General features: G+C 37.0%; 1 pseudogene across 1 annotated transcript; it reads left to right on the forward strand.

Moving 5' to 3' along the window:
* Positions 1-600: 600 nt before the first annotated feature.
* Positions 601-5844, forward strand: LOC144647285 (uncharacterized; annotated as a pseudogene). The gene is made up of 7 exons (XR_013569556.1): positions 601-712; positions 928-1283; positions 1900-2017; positions 2629-2742; positions 3598-3711; positions 4368-4481; positions 5142-5844. The product of XR_013569556.1 is annotated as an uncharacterized LOC144647285 (transcript).
* The last annotated feature ends 3502 nt before the right edge of the window (positions 5845-9346 follow it).

Genomic DNA, 9346 nt, shown 5'->3' on the forward strand with positions numbered 1-9346 from the left:
CTGTTCTTTGAAATGAGAAACGATTGAAATAGAATCACAATAAATATCCGTTCAAAATTTTCAACGGGCAAAAGAAAAAAGCTAGCACTATGCAGTAAATCTTTAGTACAACACTAAGCGAGATTAAAAAAACAATGTTTCGACATCGTTCACGATGTCATTATCAAGTAAATTGTTGTTTTTTAACCTCGCTTATTTTTGTACTAAAGATTTACCCACATGCTTCACTATGCAGTAGCCATCAAAATAAATTGTGGCATTTTATTTAGTGATTGATCTGTCTCTTTTGTAAGAAGCAAAAACAACTTTATGAGAATACGTGCCCCGCGGCCAAGAAGGCAAACTAAGGATGTAAGCACTGCAAAAACATTATTGACAATCAGGAGTGTTTCGTATTTGTGAAAAACAAACCCCTGGAAATAACAGTAGCTTTTTAGAAATCACCTGCAGAGGTGTCTAATTAACGTTTCTCATGAGAAGAATACATATTTTGTTGCACGATCCGTCCATTATGTTAGCTGCCAAAACAACCTTATGGACATGTATGAAAAGCGTACGGGATGTCAGCAGGCGAATAAAAAATCTGTCATCTGGATTCATGTAAAGTGAGAGAATGATATGTATCAGAGATGTAGCTTTGAGCTGTGAAAATCTCTTTTTTTGAAATAATCTTTAATTTGGTCGCTTGTGCCGGTTTGAACCGTTTGAAAAAGTAAGAACAGCGTAATGATTTCATAAATTCTCGCCGATTGAAACTGCCGTTTTCAGTTCTTGTCTTACTTTATAACGGACAGTATTTTCAGAATTTCATTTACTTTCATGTTGTAAGTGAAATAAGTCTTACTAGCTGTCACAAATACGCCAAATTACGTCATCTATAAGATAGGATTTTGTCATGTCTTTGACACGATGCTTTCTCTTTTGCAGATGGAAAACGACAAATTCTCTCCGTCCTTAGTGATTCTGTTAATATTGGCAACATGTATTTACACCTCAACTGACGCTCAAAACTTCAGACGAGATGGCGCACAACAAGGAGTAAATTACGCCCATTTTGTGAAGAATCCCTCGCACCGGCTAAATGCCGCTGTTCTGGTTAGTTTAGTGGTCAACAGGCCTGTAGAATGCACTTACCAATGCATTAACAATCAAGACTGTTACTCAGTTAATTTCGCTACAACTTCACGTACGGAGGGCATTCGTGTGAGCTGTTGAACACGGACAAGTTTCACAACTCGGGTGATTTAGTTCCACACCAAAGTTATAACCATTATAACATTAAGGTAAGTGTTAAGCTAATTCATTCCTGCAATAACAGACCATTGGGCTGTCTTGTTTTGGTTTATTTTATGATTCGTTCTGCCTTGCAAAAATTTAATGTATATAAAGTCTGGTTAGGAAAGTTACGCACCAATAAGTTCCGTGAGAATGTATAGAACATTCTAGAACATTTGTCTGACCATTTGTCTGAACATCTGTCTTTGGGATTTATAGTAATCAAAGCATCTAAAAAAACCTTTTTTTCATGGCAAACACATGCCACTTATGATGTTATATAACACGAGAATGACGTCATATACCTAAAGAAGTCTGCAATCTAAGATTTCAATTTAAAAGAATTGCCTTAAAAGCTCGTTTGAAATAATCGAAGAAACCACGAAGAATGCAGAAGCTGTAAAACACTTCAAATTCTTCAAAAACAGAAAGTTATAGTCCTATAATAAACAGCTTTTGAAAACATGGTTGTTGTAGAAACGTCGGATCACGGGACCAAACAAGTGACACAAATGATTGTTTAATTCACGAGGTTTGGCCACTATTGCTTAAATCCTTATTAAGTAACTAGATAGATTTGAAAACAGTTCTCTAAAAGTTTCAATATTTCTCTCTCTCGTACAGACACCTTGCATGATCAACCCTTGTCAACATGGAGCTGCATTCTGTCGACCAATTTACAACAGAGATGAATACGAGTGTGTTTGTAAACCAGGTTTTACCGGAAAGTACTGTGGAGTGGGTCAGTTCAGTTTTGTTTTGTTACATAATTCACAATCTGAGTGTTGTGACAAGAAAGAATAACCCGAAAATATACGAATCCAACTATAAAGGTCGGTTATTTCCCTTATCGACTCTAGGCCAAAAAAGACACATTTTCAAAAAAAACAAAATCAAATTAAAAACAAAATAAAACAAACTATTAAAAAAGCAAAATCGAGAGTATCGTAGAACCAACTATCACTCAAATTTTTAAAAATAATTATAACAATAACTCATTACATAATTCCCAACCACTCTGCAGTAGATGTAATTAAAACCAAACCTCGGGATCGAGGACATTTTATATGTTTAGCCGGTTTTCGGTTCCATTACCATTTTGTTAATTTATACTTTTATTTTTACTTCACAATTTTATCAGTATTCGAACATTTTCAAATCAAAAGAACCCATAAAGGTGTAAACAAATACATTATAAATAAATAAATGGAAGCTACATATGTATACGGCATTTCCACATTTCCTCCGAACTTGTCCGTTTGCTTCATAATGCTCGACCATTGGGCCGTGTAAGGAAACAGCTTTAAAAACTGACATCTTACAAAGAATGCACGCGAATTAATTTTCACACAGATATCAACGAATGCTACAGCAGTCCATGTTTTAATGGAGGGACATGTACCGACCAGGTTAATGGATATGTTTGTAATTGTCCGGCTGGATACACAGGAGCTCACTGTGAAACAGGTACTGTGAAGTTAACAATGCGGCAAATTAAAGGAACACTGTCACGATTTTCACTTAAAAAAATTAAGAGCCTAAAGACGTATGGAAACCTATAAAAAGTGGTCCAGTTTTGTTAAAAATTACTATACCAGTGTGTATACCGAAGCAAAAAACACGTGATATTATTGTGATGCCACCAGGAACTTGAGTTCTCAACTTGAAAAAGTTAGGCTGACTTTTTCAAGTTGTGACCTGGAAAAACAGCTTAATCTCATGAAGGCTCCCCTCTTCCTTCAAAAAACAATTTACTTTATATCTTCACTTCGATATTCTAGGTGCATTTCGTATACGAGGGAGAGTACTTTGCCAATTTTAGTACTTTTTTTGAAAAGCAGGAAAATCCCCGTGACTGTGTCCCTTTAATATTTGAATAATGTGTCCTGCATGGGCTTCATATTTTGTTTGAACGGTATTTCAGGCGATGTTGTTTTCAGAGCAGAGTGGGCGAGGCTATCATCGGAAACAAGTTTGTCGTTGTTGGGGCAGAAAAATTTTAGGTGCATAACAAATCAGAGAACTGCATGCATATGTTAGTTCCAGAAGCGTATCACTGTTAGCACTCACTCACTCCATTCTGTGTTATGCCTGGATTAAACCTGGATTAATCTAATTCATCCATGAGCTAGCTCACATGAGCCTTTGATTTTATCTTTTTTACCAAAAAAGATAATAAAAATTGGTCATATGTTTGGTGGTGGCACATCATCAATAAAGGTACACATTTCTTTTTCATGCTCATAAAATACTGAATAGTTAGCACAACATGCCCGCTGTAATACGTTTGTCAGTTCACATGTATTATTTTTGGTTATACAGATATCAACGAATGCTCCAGCAATCCCTGTTTAAACGGAGCGGCATGTACTGACCAGGTCAATGGATATGTTTGTAGCTGTATGGCTGGATATGCGGGAGTTAACTGCCAAACGAGTAAGAACAAATTTTATTTTAGGTTCCTCAGTTGTGGATAGTAACACAGATGACGTCAAAATGTCGCCGAGTCAAGGGAGGGTCTAGTCGAGAGTCACGTGTCCTTGTCAATCGTAAGAAAAAATCGTGAAACGAAATGGATGCCAAAAAGTGGAAAGGCACTGATGTCTAAATGTAATATTGTATGGCTGTTTACAAGTTTAAAATATTGACGAAGATTTGCATGGAAAAGAGTTGCTGAATGGCAAACTTTGTCCTTTAACTTTTCCCCACTTTCCAACGACCAAAAACCATGATTTTAAAATGAGCAGTCTAACAAATTTCGTCACGTTCTTTTGATTGCCAGCATTTCTTGTAGGTAATGCAAAGAGCCTATTGAGAAAAATTGCCGAACCGACAAGAGTGCAATAAATTATAAACTTTAAATTAAACTCAAAAGGCAAATTGAAAAAGGTTTAGTACCAAAAGAATTTATGATTAGGTCATTTGGGTCGAACGATTTTCTTCACCCCAAATGAAGTAAATTTGGTGTTTTCCATACCAATATTGTTAACGAAAATATATCTACCTATTGATCTCTATCTTAATTAGCAAAAACAAATTCGTGCTGTTAATCAACATCTTTCAAATAGTGCAAGTAAAACGTTATTTCGCAGATATCAACGAATGCTCCAGTAATCCCTGTTTAAACGGAGCGGCGTGTGTTGACCAAGTGAACGGATATATTTGTAGCTGCCAGGCTGGATACACAGGCCTTCATTGCCAAACTGGTACGTATAAATCGTTTACTCCGACATTTAACGACAGTTTGTCGTCTCGCACATTTTATTTATATAAACTGCGGAACAAATCTAGGGCAAAAGGGACTCTATCTAAAGCGCATTTGTTAAGATGTACAGTAAATCCCGATACTGAATGGACCCCTTTACAACGAAGGCTCTGGTATAAATAAACGCGCGATATTCTTCAGCCCGGAGAAAGTTACAATGAAAAACTTTAAGACAGAATTTTAGTAAAAAATCTTGCGAAAAATCTGTCTTACAGAATTTGATTTTATTTTGCATGAATGTTTAATCAGAGCGAATATGTGTAGATTTTGAGAAAAACGCCATTGAAACTACTAGTGCCCGGTCCCCAATTAAGCACCAGTTCGTTTATTGTGGCTGTATATTGATTGTTTATTAGCACTTTTAAATTTATCATTCAAATGTCGCATATGGTGGTTTTTCGCTGTAAAAAAACATATATAATTCATATATAATGAACATTTCATTTACCCTCTTAAAACTGTAGTGAGCTCCTTTAAAAGGCAACCAAATTCTACGTGTCTTATTTATTCTAGTCACGTTCAGGGACTGAAAATATCTATTTCTATCCTCTTCTGCTGCTCCAGCCTCAGTTCTGATTTTCGCGTGGTTTCTTCATTACAGAAATTTGCAATGTAGCGCCTCAAAACCGCGTGGATTGTGGATATGGAGGGATCGGTCAACAAAGATGCTTAGACAATGGATGTTGTTTTGACTCAAGCATTTCAGGCGTTATTTGGTGTTTTTATGGAAACACTTGAGGTTTGCCAACTAGTTTGCTTCCACTTAAAAGGAACACTTACCAGTTTCACTTCAAAACCTCAAGAGCCTAAAGATGCAAGTGTACTGAAGCGATAAACAAGTGATATTATTGTTATGCCATTAGGAACTTTAGATCTCATCAACTTAAAAAAGTCAGGCTGATTTTTTCAAGTTTTGTCCTTGTGGACTGGAAAAACACCTTAAAATTTTTATGGCTCCCTTCTTCCTCCAACGACAATTTACTTTATATCTCCATCTTGATGTACTAGATGCTTTTCATGTACGAGAAGACCTTTTCGTACTTTTTACCGAAAAGCATTACAATCCCCATGACAGTGTCCAGTTTAGCACAACTTTCATATAAGCGAGTGTTTTTCTAGTGCTCTCGTCATCCTGTCGACTTTTCTTCTCAAGAAATTCGCTTATATTGCGAAAAAACAAACCACTTTGAAACAATTGCACGAGATGACACGATTTCCGTGTTTTGTACTGATTGAGCGGCATTGTAAAATTAAATGCTCATTGCACGACATAGAGTTTTTAAAGCTTGGACTGATAACATTAACGAATCACGAGATAAAATTTTTTGAAATTTTATATTTCTAAAAATTTCAGAAATAATTCCTAAGAATATTTTTAACCTAAAATTTGCCATGCATGGGAAGTACACTTCTTTGGTAAAAGGTTGTTTACAAACAATCTTTTACCTCATGTATAATAAAAGTATTTCTTTGGATCGCTTCTGCACTGTTTAGTCTACTTACTCTACTGCTTGTACGCTTTTATTGTTATTGCTATCATGTCCAACTGCTTCCCATAATTGTTAGTAAACGTCTGTCTGTATTTTATACAGTTGTAGAGAACTGGATTCTGACAAAGGCAAGTAAAGTTGCTGTGCGGCCAAGTCCTTATATATCATGCTTGAGCCCACACGATTCCAATTCCCAGTTGACATCATATATATGCGAAAGTGAGGCAATTCTGTTCGGTGTGTCACACCGCATTGACTTGCACACAGAACTTGTTAGATAAGATACATGCTAAGAGGATACGACTGGCTGAAACACAAAGGCTGTAGGAACCCACCCCGGGCCACAAGCAAAGCTAGGAAAGGTGTGACACCGTTGGAAGAAACTTAAATCTATTTCCAGCCAATTTTATAAATTGTTTGGTTGTATGACCTGCAATCTTGCACTGTTGCCATGTCGTGTGAACTCGGTCAATGTAAAATTTAGTAAAAAAAAATGGTTACATTACACTTACAAACTATCCGGCAATAAATAATTTCGAATACCTGGAACGCTTTTTGCTCTTTACAGCGCCTTAACCATTTCTGAATGGAAAGTACTAGCCCTTATTTAGCTTGCGAGCTGGCTCACGCTTGAGACTACACGCACGAGTGACGAAGCCGCGAGAACGAGGCCAGCCTTCATTTGGATTGAAAAAAATCTTAAGTTAAGTTATTGTATTTTACATCCTTTGTAGACCGATGTAACGCGCGGTTGATAATTATGATAGGACTTAAAGGAGTCCAATTTGTACAGGTTATCGCATGGGGCCGAGAAAAATAAAGAATTAATATCACTCGTGCTTTCAGAAGTTGCAGAAATTGCCCGGTGTCGCGCGACCCATGCAATTTCTGCAACTTCTGAAAAGGAAAAGATGCCTTCGTAAAATCACACAGAACAATGACAAGATCAAGCAAACCCTTTCGCTCAGAACAAAATAACGTCGACAGTTGAACTTATGTAAGCTTAATTCTTAATGTAAGTCGTGAAAATTAAAGAAAAACAAGCGTACACTCAATAAGGCAAGTAAAATGTAATTTTAATTATTAACTTGTTTGAAAGGTTTAAAGCTTTCCGCTGCGAGATGTTGACATGTCTTTCCTCGGACATCGATAAACAGCTAACGATGAGTGCAAACAATTTCTCTTGTTTTAGTATGACCATCCTTTTTTTCTGGACTAACTCTGTGCTCTTTTCTCTGGCCGGGTTGCATGTTATAAACATGGTAACATTGAAATCTCGAAAACGAAATTTCGTGTGACTGTGTAGCGTATATAATTAGTGCATTTAAACGATAATTTAAAATGTAAAATGTAAAATGCGCCAGAGATAGAAAAATATTCCCAGACGTTTCGGGATTACTTCCCCTTCTTCAGTGGAAAATGTAAATGCCAGTACATTTACATTTTCCACTGAGGAAGGGGAAGTAACCCCGAAACGTCTGGAAATATTTTTTCTATCCCTGGCGCATTTTACATTTTGCATGCATGCTATAAACCCGCAGTTGACAGGAAGTGAAACGAAGAAGTGAGTTGTTGGCCACCATGAATGAATTTGTTCGCGAACTCGTCAAGTTGATGCAAGATTTCTAGTTTTCAGTGGAAGTAATCATCTGTTTCCTGAGATTCAGCTCTCTGCATTTCGTTTCAAGCTATCACCTGGTTTCCATTCCTTTTTCATCAAATAACTTTGGAAACTGAAGTCAAGTTCCGAAGCGATCGCGACCGCGACGTGCAAGCGAGCGCTGAGTTTGAAAATTCTGCTTTAAATCCCGCTGTCAAGAAGCCATGCAAGTGCAACGCGCACGGCCAATCAGAAACGAGGATTTTTTCTGCTCATCCAATCAGGATCAAGTAATTTTGCCCCGGGCAATTTCTAAAACTAAGTAAAAATGCCCTGTCTCAGCCAATTAGAATTCAGTAATTTTGCCCTCTACGAGTGATTAAGAAAATCATATATGGATTGCAAAGAAAGAGTCCGATTTGTTTACGTAATTACGAGAATTATTTGTAATGGCAATTGGACCAAGTGGAATACACTTCAAGGTATAATCTGGCGACTAATTTCGAAATCGGCCGAACGCGCGGAGCAAGCCCGATTTCTCCCTGAACTGTACGACAAAAGGTCCAATTACCAGTTAATCGCATCGATTACAAAGTCGAGGTTAAGAAGTCTGAGAGAAACTTTTTTTAGTGAAGATGTTAGCAATTTATTCAATCAGTTTTACAGAACAGTACAGAGACACTAAGAAAGAACCCTTTTATATGCACGTTATTGACGCGTAAATGACGTAGGTGTCCAATTACAGGTTTCCAAATCGTATTTGTTCAAATTGGATACCTGTAATTGGACGCCCACGTGATCGCTCTCCAATAACGTAACAAATAAGTGTGCGGGGAATCAATCAAAAACGAGAATTTGTTACTGGTACGATTGAGAGAGAAAGCAGAGTGACTCAGAAAAATGTAATTGGATTTGATCAAATAATAATTAAATACTGTTACAAGCGGATATGGAATTTGCACTGAGATCAGTTTCACGAAGCCATCCTAAATTAAGATGTATCGCAAGAATAGAAATTCCCATTGTTAAGAAACAATATTTAACATGCGCTATAACCCTGACAAGATTAGTGAATCTGGTCCCAGATCTGAAAGAGGGGATCGAAAAAAATCGGCCGACACAAGATTTTGAAAGCAGGGGCGTGGTTTGACTTGTGGATGCATACTCCCGCTACTCAATTAGACAGGAATACGTTGCTGGCAAAACGTTATTACACTTTTTTTTTGTTTCCGTACGAAAATTTTGTATATCGACTTAAGTACCGTAATGAAACGATTTAGCCTCCTCCTTCCAATACGCACTCATCTAAATTAAGCGCTCCTCATGTGGAGATGCTTTTGTAATTAGCGAACCTATTCCAATAAGCGCCTCTATTCTAATGAAAACGGTTTCGACCCGTTAAGGTAAAAAAAAAAACATAAAAAAATAAAGCAAGCGCCCTATCCTGAATAAGCGTACATTCTGCAATAAGCGTTCTCTCTTAATCTGCCAAAGCGCTGCCAAACGAATGCTAAATCAAATTTTTATGGTATTCAAACATTCCATCATCGTTTAGCCGCTCTTTGATTTTGGACTTAAAGACTGTTTTACAGTAATGACAAGCAATGACAATGTTACGAAACATATTTAGTTCGCGTTTCGCTGGGGGAACTTGAGACAGTCAATAAGTGGTCTTTTTTTCTTGGATCAGCTTTCACTTTATTTGTGAGATCTTTT

Source organism: Oculina patagonica, chromosome 3 (assembly GCF_052425735.1).
Source record: "Oculina patagonica isolate OP01 chromosome 3, crgOcupat, whole genome shotgun sequence".
NCBI classification, from domain to species: Eukaryota; Metazoa; Cnidaria; class Anthozoa; order Scleractinia; family Oculinidae; genus Oculina; species Oculina patagonica.